The sequence below is a fragment of the Neovison vison genome, chromosome X (genome assembly GCF_020171115.1).
Source record: "Neovison vison isolate M4711 chromosome X, ASM_NN_V1, whole genome shotgun sequence".
In the NCBI taxonomy this organism is placed as follows: domain Eukaryota; kingdom Metazoa; phylum Chordata; class Mammalia; order Carnivora; family Mustelidae; genus Neogale; species Neogale vison.
In genome coordinates this window covers 42,178,545-42,191,729 of record NC_058105.1, presented here as the reverse complement: position 1 = coordinate 42,191,729, position 13,185 = coordinate 42,178,545, and the positions used below count along the sequence as shown (strand labels likewise).

Sequence of the window (13,185 nt, the reverse complement as noted above, 5' to 3'; positions counted from 1 at the left end):
AGGGCCCCCAATATGTCCACTTGTTCTTGAACCAAATCCACTCTCTGGTTGACTATCAGGATTCCTGCTTGCAGATGTGCATTGATCTGAGTGTGTTTGAAGGGCAGCCGCCGTTCCTTCTGCAACGGTGTTCACAGCTTCTGCAGTGGGTATAGTTGCAGCAAGCGAGACTGCTGCTGCCGTGGCAGCTGCTGTAGATATAGCCAATGCTGTCACAATGGCAGCTGTGATACCAAAATCTCTCTTCTTTCTGGATAGCACCACCGGTAACTTGTCATCTGGAATGAAAACTGGGATAGGAACATGGGTAGGGATACGCATAATCACAGCCAGCTTGAAGGCCGTGACATTCCAGCACTGGGAAAGATAGCAATTCTTAGTGCAATTCAACGTATCATTCAGCTTGCTAGCATTTGTTACGAGGGAAAGGAACGGTGGCGAGACCCATATGGGAGTGGGCTGATAAATAATATTATTGGGACAAGACACATTAACTGTTGTCTCAAAGGTACTAGAGTCATTTTGTTTATAAGAACAGTTGAGGGGTTTGCCACCATTTAACATGGACACTGCTGAGATATCAGTACATGCTCCTAGCAAGTTACAGACCTGCCATGCATCAAAGGGAGAGGAGGGAATATGAGAGAAGAATTAGTCACTGGTAAAGGATATAGCCATGCTTTAACCACTGCTCACAGCTCTCTGGCTTGAGTCTGCCGCAGGAGGTGTAGCATCCTCAGAGTTATCATCAACATCTTCAGCATCATGACTGGTGTTCGGAGGCAAGGCTGCACACACCAGTCGCTCTGGGATCCAAATTGGAGCCTCTTTTTCCTGTGGCAAAACACATACAGACCCCCTACTCCATACTAACACTGGATCTGGTCCATTCCACTTTCCTGTGAGGATGTACTTCCAAAGTACTAAAGGCTTAGGGGGAGCAGCAGCAGCACTTGCATGTCTTTCTGCAGCTGATTTACCTGTTTTGTCCAATGTTAAAAAATTCAAAATAAAGAGAATGGTGTTGAGCTTATCTTTAGGGGACCTGAAGGTGTCCCCTATTCCCCCTTTTTGTTTATAAAGCGCATTTTTTATTGTAAGATGCGTGCGCTCCACAACACTCTGTCCTTGTGGGTTATAGGGTATTCCATGTATCAAGTGAATGTCAAGTTGTTGTAGGAAGGCTTTAAAGGGTTGTGAGGTGTAGGCTGGACCATTATCTGTTTTTAACTGGCGTGGCTTTCCCCATGCCGCGAAAGCCTGTAGGCAATGGGCGATAACATCTCTGGATTTTCCCCCCGTATGCACTGAGGCAAAAATTATTCCAGAGCAGGTATCTACAGAGACATGAACATATCTTAACTTTCCAAATTCTGAAACATGTGTGACATCTATTTGCCATATATGATTAGGTAACAGACCCTTAGGATTAACCCCCAAGGACGGTGCAGGTAGTAAAGTCATGCAGTTTCTGCAGGAGACTACTATGTCCCGTGCCTGTGCTTTTGTTATGTTAAATTTGAGGCGAAGAGTTAAAGCATTCACATGGAACAGCTTATGATAATGTCTCCCCTGTTGCACAGGGTCCTCAATGGCAAAGACAAATTCTCCTCTGGTTAAGGAGTCTGCTAACCGATTACCTTGTGTCAGGGGGCCTGGTAAGGTTGTATGAGCTCGTATATGGCCAACATAAAATGGAGCCTTCCTGTCCCAAACTAATGTTTGGATTTCTTTTAATGCCTTAGAGATAGTAGACCTGGCATTAATAGAACCCACATTTTCAATGATAGAGGCAGCTTGCACCACATATCTACTATCTGATAAAAGGTTGAAGGGTTCTTGATGAAACATTTGATATGCTTTTATCACTGTGAGCAGCTCGGTTTCTTGGGGAAAGGAGCTTTGAAATAGGAAGGTCCAACTCTCTTCTTTGGTAACTATAGCTCCTACTCCTTGCTTAGATCCATCAGTGAATATAAGCCTTACATTACTGAGGGGTTTATGGTGAGTGATCCTAGGGTATATGATTGGATTGGATAAGCTGAACTGTAGCCATGGATGTGATGGGTAGTGGTTATCAAATTGAGTGCACGTTATAGTTACCAAAATGGCCCAGTCATCATCACAGGCTGCTAGGCACTTTATTTGTTCCTGCGTATATGGTGTTATTATAGTATCTGGTTGTTTACCAAATGCTGCTATACTAAGTTTAATCTCTTTAAGTATAATTTGTGCAACGGCGCTTGGGTACCAAGGCAAGACCTTCCCTGGAGAGTGGGCCAAACTAACCCATGATATGGGGCCAGATTGCCAAAAAACTGCAGTGGGAGCTCGTTTTTCGGCAAGGACACAAAATAGCAAAGGTTTGGAATAGTCAATTCTGTCTATCTGAGCAGCTTCTAGCCTTTTCTGGATCAGATTGATGGCTGCTTTTGCCCCCTCAGTCAACTGACGAGGAGAGGTGAGGTTAGGGTCTCCTTTAAGTGTCTCAAATAAGGGTGACAATTCCGGATCAGTGAGTTTTAGATAGGGCCTGATCCAATTGATATCTCCTAACAATTTTTGAAAATTATTTAATGTGTTTAGGTGATCCGTCCGCAGGGTTATCTTTAAAGGTCTGGCTTTAGTATTCTCTAACCTAGTTCCCAAATACTCTTTAATGGGCATCATTTGGACCTTTTCTGGTACTATGTGTAATCCGAATTTCTCAAAATGTTTGAAAAGAAAGGAAAGGGCCTTCTCAATATATTGTTCTTCTTTATGGCACAGCAGAATATCATCCATATAATGATACACAATGAGTGGGGGAAATTGTGTTCTCACCTCCTTCAGGGCTTGATCTACATACAATTGGCACATTGTAGGGCTATTGGCCATGCCCTGAGGCAATACCACCCACTCATAGCATTGATCCGGACTAGAATGATTAATGGTAGGTACTGTGAAAGCAAAACATTGGGTGTCCTTGGGGTGCAATGGGATGGAAAAGAAACAATCTTTAATATCGATTACCACAGAGGGCCAACCAGAGGGCAGGGCTGAGACTAAAGGCAGCCCCAGCTGTACTGCTCCCATGGCGACCATCCTTTCATTAACGGCTCCTAAGTCATGTAACAATCGCCACTTCTCCGACTTCTTTTTAATCACAAAAATAGGTGTATTCCATGGTGATGTGGAGGGCCGAATATGCCCGGCGGCAAGTTGCTCTTTTACCAATGTGTGGGCAGCTTCACATTTTTCTTTAGGCAGAGGCCACTGAGAAACCCACACGGGTTTACTGTTGTTCCATTGAATTTTTAGAGGTTCAGTGGCCCCTAAGAAAAACCCAGCCCCAGCCCACCTATTCTTTGAGAGAAGTAATTAGTCAAGGGAATAGGTTCAGGAGTGCCCTGCAGCTGTTTCCCTAGGCCTCCCGTTCCAGGATAACCAGACTTAGTCACTAAGGCTTGAGCTTCCTCACTATAGAATAATTCTGTAGTCAACTTCAGGTTCATTTGGGCCAAAACATCCTGTCCCCACAATGAAATGGGAATCTTAAGGACATATGGCTGCACAAGTCCATGGTGGCCTTCATCATCCTTCGATGGCAGTGTAGCTGCACTGCACATGGGACTATGAGCAATCCCTAATCCTCGAAGTGTTTGATCAGCCTTTTGCACAGGCCAATCCTTAGGCCAATCAGCTTCATTGATGATACTGCGATCCGCTCCAGTGTCCAATAAGCCTATGAATTTCTTGCCTCTTATCCAAAGAGAGTAAAGGGGTCTATTTTCCATGCCTAGCGTGACGCATGCTAGAGGAGCTCCAGATGAACCGAGCCCCTTTTGTTTCCGCGTAACCTCATGGCTTCCAAAAAGCTTGTGACAACTGGGCAATACCAGGATTTGAGCTATCTTATCACCTGGACTAATAGCTGTAATTCCACGTGGGGAAGATACCAGGATTTTCACCGTTCCTTTATAATCAGCATCTATAACTCCGGGGTGAACAATGAGTCCCGATAACGCCGTGGATCTCCGTCCTAGCAAGAGGCCCACGGTGTCCTCATGTAATGGACCCTTAAAATCTGATTCGACTACCTGGGTCCCCATCTCTGGAGTCAATATGAGTCTGGTGGTGGCACGGATGTCCAATCCTGCACTCCCTGTTGTGGCTCGCCTTGGCTCGTCGGCGGATAATGTGAGCGAGCCACCTGTTGGAGCACCCCATACATTTGAGGGCCCTGGGGTGTGGGCCCCCCCTTCCCATTTTTTGACCCTCTTGGAAGCAGAGAGTTTCCTCGTATATCCCTTATTGAGCGGCATTCATTTGCCCAGTGGGCACCTCTCCCACATCTTGGGCAGATACCTGGTTTTTTAGGCTCTTGATAAGACACCTTTATCTCTGGGCACTCACACTTAAGGTGTCCTGGCTCCTTGCAGTAATAACAAACTCCAGGAGTACCCCTATGTTTATATTGTTGAGCTCCCTGTAATCCTTGTAAACCTTGAGTGATAGCTGCAGCCATAACCTGCCCTTGAATAACACTGTCATTGATATCCCTGCAAACTTTAATATATGTACTCAAATCTTTGCTTTTCCAAGGTTTGATGGCTTCTTTACACCACTTATTAGCTTGCTCATAAGCCAGCTGTTTTATCAATGGCATGGCTGCCTCTACCTCCCCAAATATTCGACCAGCTGTTTGCATCAGCCTCGCTACAAAATCAGCATATGCCTCATTTGGTTCTTGTATTACCTTAGACAGCTGACCCTGTAAATCCCCACTGCCTTGAATTGTTTTCCATGCTTTAGTGGCCGCCGCGGCTATTTGCAGATACACCGCGGGGTTGTATTGTATTTGGGCCTGCTTTCCCATGTACGGTCCCATTCCCATTAACATTTCTATGTCCCACTGAGGATTCCCAGCCGCTGCATTATGGCGGGCAGTGTCCTGCGAGTATTCTTGCCAGGCTGTTTTCCATACTAGATATTGCCCTCCCGACAAGGTTGTGCGGGCTAGATTACCCCATTCTTCAGGGACTAAGTTCATTCCTGCTATGGTCTCCAACAAAGATACCGTAAAGGCTGCCTGAGGGCCATACTGCATGACTGCTTCCTTTAATTGCTTAACTAGTTTAAAATCAAGAGGCTGATGATACCACTGGTTGTTTTGGTCCTCTAAAACCGGAAAGGCAGAGGTCAGGTCATGATCTCTCCAGCTCGAAACCCTGCCACTACCACTTGTGGTGCAGCAGCTACAAGCTCCTTGGCACGCCATAGGATTAGACGGCGCCGGGGGTGGGGGCACTAGGCGTTGCTGGAGTCGACAGTTTCAACTGTTCAAACTTGGAGTGCATTTTACGGTCTAACTCTTCCCCTGACATTTCTTCTTCCTCTTCACTAGAACTACCCCCCTCTGAGGCACAAGAAGACTGCTCCTCTTTCACTTCCTCCAATGCCTCTGCTCCCTCTTGTAGAGCTGATTCACATTTGGGCTTAGACCCCACCAGGCATCCCCGGGCTAAGGTCCATATTGCCAGGGTCCCGGGTGGCAAAGGCGCTTTATTGTCCTGTCTCTTCAAATCCTCCCCTAAGTGGTCCCAGTGAGGTATGTTTAGCAAGCCTTCATCTAGGAACCATGGAGCCACCTTTTCCACTGTATTCAAAAAGGCCCGGGCAGTTTTTGCTTTTAGTGGAGTTCCATTGGTTTTCAGCAGGTCTTTTAAAGACCCTTCCAACCGCTCTTTAGATACTTCAGATCCCATTATGAACACACAGACAACAGACGCGGACGTTAAAGACACTAACTAACACATTGACTTTTTACGCGCATATACTTCAGTCAACCTTTACTCCCCGCTTTACCACGGAAGAAAATCCCGGCTCTATGGCCGCCCCGCTTCTTGTTGCGGTCTTGTACAAGATTCCCACCACTTTAATCATGGTCCCTTAAGAAAATCCCGGCTCTATGGCCGCCCCGCTTCTTGTTGCGGTCTTGTACAAGATTCCCACCACTTTGATCATGGTCCCTTCCCCACTTACTTGCGGTTTTTCTCCTTGCAAGGTTTACTTACTCGTTAACTATTCCCGGGTTTCGGCACCATTTGTCGCCCTCGGCCCGCAAGAACGACAACCAGCCTGGCATGGTGTTAATGCTTCGTCTCTTTATTTCAACAACTTTCTTAGCTTATATGTGTCAGGGTGACCAATAAGGGGCCAAACAATGGGGAGAGCCAATGAGAGTCCTGTTACTATGCTGATTAAATTTGAAACAGCCAATGACTATATCCTCCTTTAGGTGGGCTTCACCAGAAAGTTCGGTGCTCACTTGCAGCGTATTTTGCTGGCAGTGAGCCAAGCGCCATCGTGTAGTGGTGGGGACTTTCCTGGCCGGAGGCGGTCCCCGACAGTCTTGTAAGGGATACTCAGAAGATGATTGAATGAGCAGATGAAAAGATGAAAGGATGAGGCTTGGATCTTAACCTCAAGAAGCCTTTTTTTTTTTTTTAAGATTTTATCTATTTGACAGAGAATGAGAGAGGTAGCAAGTGGGCATAAGCAGGGAGGGTGGCAGAGGGAGAGTGAGAAGCAGACTCCCCACTGAGCAGGGAGCCTGATGTGGGGCTTGATCCCTGGACCCTGAGATCATGATCTGAGCTGAAGGCAGAGATTTAACTGATGGAGCAACCCAGGCACCCAAGAAGTTTATAATCTAGTAGAAAGGACCACCTACATATATAAATAGCAGTAATCCTTACTGTAGCCTAATTTTTAGTCCCTTCCTTATCTACCATCCTACTTATTCAATCCACAGGTCACCAAGAATACGACCTATACTCTTAAATGACCTGTACTTCCACAGTTTCTTCTGCCTAGAATACCCTTCCCCTCATTTTCTGCTAAGTAAACTGCTGTTCATTTGCCGAGGTATAACTCTAATAGTTTCTTCTCAGTTAAGTCTTTTCTGAGACTCCTCCCTAAGCAGAATGAATACCTCTCTCCTCTGCCACTTGTAACCCTTTTAATATACCTCTCTTAGCACTTAGTACATTGAATCATGGTTATCTATCATAGTTAATAGTTAATCATGTTATCTATCATCTCTTCAGCTTTAAGGTGAACTCCAAAAGGACTGGAACTTTATCTTACTGATTTTTGTAACTCTAGGGCCAAGGACAGTTTCTGGCATACAGTTAGTGTTCAACACATTGGGCCTTGGGATCAAGTCCTGGGTCTGGCTCTGTGTTCAGTGGGGAGTCTACTTCTCCCTCTACCTTGCCCCTCTCTCCCACTTGTGCACACAAGCACTCTCACCTGTCCCTCTCAAATAAATAAATAAAATCTTAAAAAATAATAATAATATCCTATCAGTATGGGCTCATCCATTATAACAAGTATACTATTTTAATACAAGATGTTAATAATAAACTATGTGTGAAGGGAGAACTGAAGTATATACAAACTATGCACTCAGTTTTTCTGCAAACCCAAAACTCTAAAAAATAAATCCTATTTATAAAAAAATACAATGAAAAATAAATTCCTGAGAAGAAAACTAAAATATTTTACCTAAAACTTCCTACTATTATGTGTGTAGAACTGGAATTTATTTAACTTTACCTCATAAATTTTAATTCAGGTGTCACATGAGCAGTATCTGTCCATGGTCTTCAGTATCTTATAGCATTGACCTTTGCAAATAGCAATGTGTCTTAAGGAAGGAAGACCAAAAATCCCAAATCTTCCTTTGAAGAAATGAACACAGATGCAGCTAGATACTGTTCTTCCTTTAGATTTTATATACTTAACATTTAGGGACCCTACTGTACATTTGCAGGTAAGCTGATTAAGGCTTTTGCAGATGTAACAATAGTTACAATGATTATTCATATAAAAACATTTGATTTGAGACTGTTCAATTATGCCATGAAATAAGATATAATAATATTTCAGGTATCCTGCATGCAAAAAATTCATCATGTACATTTCTAGATGGCTCCAGTTCTATAGTAGAAATACTTTTATTAGCCAATAGGAATTTTAAAATAATACAGAACTTGCACAGGGGCTTTTATATTTCTTATGTTTTTAAAATGGGATTTATTGTATTTTTTGAATATGCAACATAAGCAATAAAACAAATGTGCCCCCTGGGGAAAAAAACAAATGGCAAATTCCATTATAACAATTGGTTACTGGACATCTACAATGTGTGACTGTTCAGGGATATTGTTTTGTTAAAATTCATCCTAAAACAAGTGGTGCAGTGCCTGGGTGGTGCAGTGGGTTAAGCCTCTGCCTTCAGCTCAGGTCCTGATGCCAGGGTCCTGGGATCAAGCCCTGCATCTGGCTCTATGCTCAGCAGGGAGCCTGCTTCTCCCTCTCTCTCTGCTTGCCTCTCTGACTACTTGTGATCTCTCTCTCTGTCAAATAAATAAATAAATAATCTTAAAACAAAACAAAACAAGTGGTCCAGTAGCCACATCTTTAAAGTCTATTTTATTATTAAAAAATTCACTGTTCTGGTACTCATTTCCATGGGGTTTGGCTTGTATTATCAATGCACTATTATTTTAGAAATGTGATAGTGATAACCTTTTATTATTATTAGGTTTTATTTAGATTTTTTTTCTGACTTCTAGGTATTTGATGGGCTTGTGATAGAAATATCAATCAGTGTAAAAAGCATTTTACAGTAATCATATACAGTTACTTTTAGTATTTGCTTTCATTCTATATGTACCAAGGAATCAAAGTTGATTTCCATAAACCTTCTTAAAAGCCAGAGTTCTACTGAACTGAGAGTGGGGGTGTTGTTCATTGTTTTCCAGAAATAGACTTGAATGCTACTATATTTTGGATAGATGATTACAAACACATACTCAGGAGAATGCAACAGATGTAAGGAAAAAGTGTTAGATTTATTTCAAACTCAGAGAGCAGTGCAAGTATCACAGAAAATTTGTGCCAATGATTATATATATTCTTTTGCTGACAGCTTGGTCTACAGAGCTGCTAGAGTGCAGCATCAGCAAGTCTAACCCACAGGCAACTCCAAACTGATGGATAATATTTGATTCAGTAATGAAATCAAGTAGGAGTTTTAAAATCAGTTATATCTCCTTTCATCACTTCTTCTTGTCATGTTTTTTTATGGACTATACATTGGAATTAATAGGAAATGTTATCTGCAAGGGCTTTGTTGTTTTCTTTTTTTCCTTGTTGCAAAATAAGACCATTTGTGAAAAGAAGGAATCATTAAAAATGCATATTTGTTACTGATAAGTGATAGTATTTGTAATCCAGTGCTTCAGAATCTCTTCTACATTAAAAAAAAGTAGGTTTGATTTGAGAATATTAAACCCAGGTGTTTTGTTTTATTTTAAGTATAACAGATAAAAGAAAAATTGAATCTGGAAGATTTTTGAAGTCATGTGGTTCATTGATTCCCAAACATATCTTCACATTATAAACCAACTACAAGCACTCTTTGAAAATATAGTCTTAGGCTCCATCTACTCAGAGTTTTAATTCAGGAGATCTGAAATGAGACCCAAGAACCTACATCATAAGCAAGCCTGGTGGGTACTTTTTTTTAAAAGATTTTTTATTTATGTATTTGATAGACAGAGATCACAAGTAGGCAGAGAGGCAGGCAGAGAGAGAGAGAGAGAGAGAGAGAGAGAGGGAAGCAGGCTCCCTGCTGAGCAGAGAGCCATATCCCAGGACCCTGAGATCAAGACCTGAGCCGAAGGCAGAGGCTTTAACCCACTGAGCCACCCAGGCGCCCCTGGTGAGTACTTGTAATATAATTGGTCCATGTAGTATTTTAGAACAACCGATCTAGTCCAATTCCTTATCCAATGTAGAATCTCCTTTACAAAATCCTTAACATGTAGTCATTTAGTGACACAAGGCAGTCCATTCCATTGTTGGTTGATTCTAATTGGAGAAAGTTCTGTTAAACCCAAGTCCTAGAAACTTCTCCCCAGTAGTGTGTTCCCAAAAACCTCATAATTAATGTTCCACAGTCAGTTGACCCAACAGGGACTCCTTGTTCTTGCTTAGATAATTCTGTCTGAGGGACTAAGGAATGTGTTTATCAACAAACTAAATTATAATGCAAGTTATATTTATATTGTTAAAGCAAAAACATCCATAGGTTTATGCCCCTTAGTTAATAGCTAAGCTTTATTTTAATGTTTTCCAGCAATGGTTTCTAATAACAACTTAAATCCTGGCTAAGTATCTAAGATTAAGATTTGTCACATTAATGACAGCACCAACTCAATTGGAATTGGGAAATTTGAGAATTTTGGCTGAAATGCCCCACTAACCTACTCAGAGGTATCAGGGTTACAGCTGGATTTAACTTCAGCCTTAGGCTGCTCCTGTAAAGAAAGAGCCCCATCTACTTCTCCTGAACTTCCTTAAGAAAAAAAAGACAAGCCTGGGAAACCTATGCCAAGATAATCATACCATTGAGGATAAGAATAGTACACAATTGGGGTAGGAAGTGGAAAGATAAAGAGGGTTTACATTGAAACTAAGCTGAGGTTGGGGTGGAGGGAACCCTCCCAGAAGCTAAATAATGAACAAAGGGACTGAATGTGTAACTGACAAGCCTTTTCTTTTCACTCTGTCTTCCTTCTCAGTATGCTTGTCGCTTGCTTGCTTCTAGGCTCAGCTCTGTCATGCTTCATGATTCTACAGAACACCACACAGGGGTGCCCTGAGTGTCTTCTTCCAAGTAGCTAGCTGAGGTTGGAGGGACAAGTTGTTTACTCTGGGTGTCCATCCAACTGAGCCACCAGGGTAGGGCCACTCGAAAAAGAAATCTAGGGCAGTTCTGTGTCTGTCCTGATGATGAACCACCATCCTCAGTTCTAGAGTAAAGCCAACCTAGAAAAGGAAGTTTAAATCTCACCTTAGAGAGGAGAGGTTGTCACAACACGACTTGTAACTGAGAACAACAGTCTGACAAAACCATAAAGGGCTGTGGGCCAAATAAAGGAGATAACCTGGGTTAGAGCTCAAAATTTTCCTTTTACTAAATGCACCTAAGGAGGCAGATGTCATCTCCCTGTGACCACCTGACTGACTTAAGATAAAGATAGGCAGGGGAAGAGGCAGATAAATGGACAAATAATAAAGAAGATCAGAGTAGAGAAGAGTCAGGAAAAGGGAAATTGAAGAGATAGGAAAATAAAGGGATAGGATGCTGGGAGCATTTTCCCCAGGAATTGTAAGTAATGCAGCCACTCTTTTTTTTTTTTTCTTCCTAAAGCCAATTTCCATGGATAGGATTCAGCCAGTTTGAAATAAAATGACAGTAACTTTCTTTTTTGACTCAAATTTCTTTTTTTGCTATCTTCTTCCTTTTCTTTACTGGTTTGTGTGCACAGACCCATTATTGGGGAAAGGGGTGCTGAGTATGTGCTGACCTAGACGCCTCCAATCCCTAATTAGTCTCACAAGGTCTTTTAAAGACTGAAGTGAAGTTATTTTTTCCCTTTTTTTGCCCCCAGCTTTATGGAGGTATGATTGACAAAAATTGTATATGTTTAGGATGTACAACATAATTTTTAAAGCTGTATTTTTAAAGTTGGAGAACTAGAAAGCAGAGTGAATTTCTGCTTACTCTGACATCAGCAATAGCTTTCCAGATTTACTTTAGCTCATTTCAATAAAAAAATGCTAAAAATCCCCATAGTGGTGAAAACAATAACATAAACCTGACTAAGTACAAGCCCTATGCTTGGAGATTAAAATAATTGGAGGGGCCCCTCTGCGTGTTATTCTCTATAATAGCACTTACCTATTTTTGTCATAGCACATATGAAAAGCTGTAATTATCTTATTTATTTTTCCTGTTTTCTTGTTTACTGCCTGTCTCCATTTCCTTCCCATCCCTAATGGCAGATCCATAAGGGCAGGGATTATTGACTGTTTTCTTCCCTTTTATATATATTCCCAGGGCCTAGAAGAGTACCTGTGTAGCAGACTCACATTAAACATGTATTGAGTGACTGACTGACTGAATGAATGAATGGCGAGGCTCATTGAACAGGCAGAACAATTCCTTAGGAAGCATTCAAACCACTAGCCTGTAAAAACCTGTGTTCTCTAACCCATTCCTACCCCCTCAACCTTAGAATCTGCTCTCCCCTGGCCTTTCAACTCCTCTCACACATCATGTTCTTGCTAATTCAGGGTGTCACATGTATGATTTTATTTACTTAGGATGGTCTTCCCTGGCTTGGCAACCTCTCACCCTTTGTTCTTATTCTAAAAGTCACCTAAGTGAGACTTCCTTTGCCATCCCATCTAAGTAGTATCCCTTCCCACCTCCCACCTTGTTACTTTCTTTCACTGTGCCCTGTTCATTTCCTTCAAGGCACTTTTTTTTGGGTAATTTGTGATTACATATCACAAATTATATGATTTGTGATTATATGTGCTTCTTTATGCTCTGTTCCCTTCTTTTGTGGTATCCATGAGGACTGGGGCTGTGTCTCTTTTTGCTCAACTCTGTTATCTTCAGCACCTTATACCATCTTTGGTACAGGTTTGACAATTAAATATTTGCTGACTGTATAAGTGAGTAAAGAGATGGTTAAATAAATTACTAGTATTCCTTTTACTATCCCTCAATGTGCAGACATGCCATCCTGAGGCTTGGTGTTTTAATAATATTTTAGGCATGACTCTGTTCTCCTAGCCCACATAAGAGGTTTGGTTAGAAAAGTCTTGATAACCTCAATTCCATTTTAATGATTTGAAATGAAGTTTACAAACATTATTTTGAAAGGAAGGTGTATAAAAAAGGGATACACTTTTGTTTTCATTTCCTATGCACCGAGTAGTTAGGGTCCAAAGCTGGATTTTCTTTATAAATATACTACACTTACAGCAACATCATATACCATGTTATTTTTTGTCACAAGCAGCAAATTCCCAATTGGGTGTCAAAGATCCCCTTGGAAATTTGACTGGCTGGGCCTTGTAAGGCATTTTAATTGGATCACTTTGTATTGGTTACTATCCCTGGGTTGGATTCCATTCTTCCTCATGCTGGTTGGGAGGGCAGGGCTTGTACAGGCTCCTAGTCAGGCCTCCTGCTGCTAGCACTAGCTGTTTCCCTCTCTCCTGATTCTTCATCCTCCCACCTGTTCTGAGAATCCCTAACACCCCATGACTTTG

General features: G+C 42.0%; 1 protein-coding gene across 2 annotated transcripts in view; it reads left to right on the top strand.

The window, feature by feature from the left end:
- The window catches only part of IL1RAPL2 (interleukin 1 receptor accessory protein like 2), a 1,343,934-nt gene that overhangs the window by 907,384 nt on the left and 423,365 nt on the right, over positions 1-13,185 (top strand). The gene's annotated exons all lie outside the window — the stretch shown is intronic.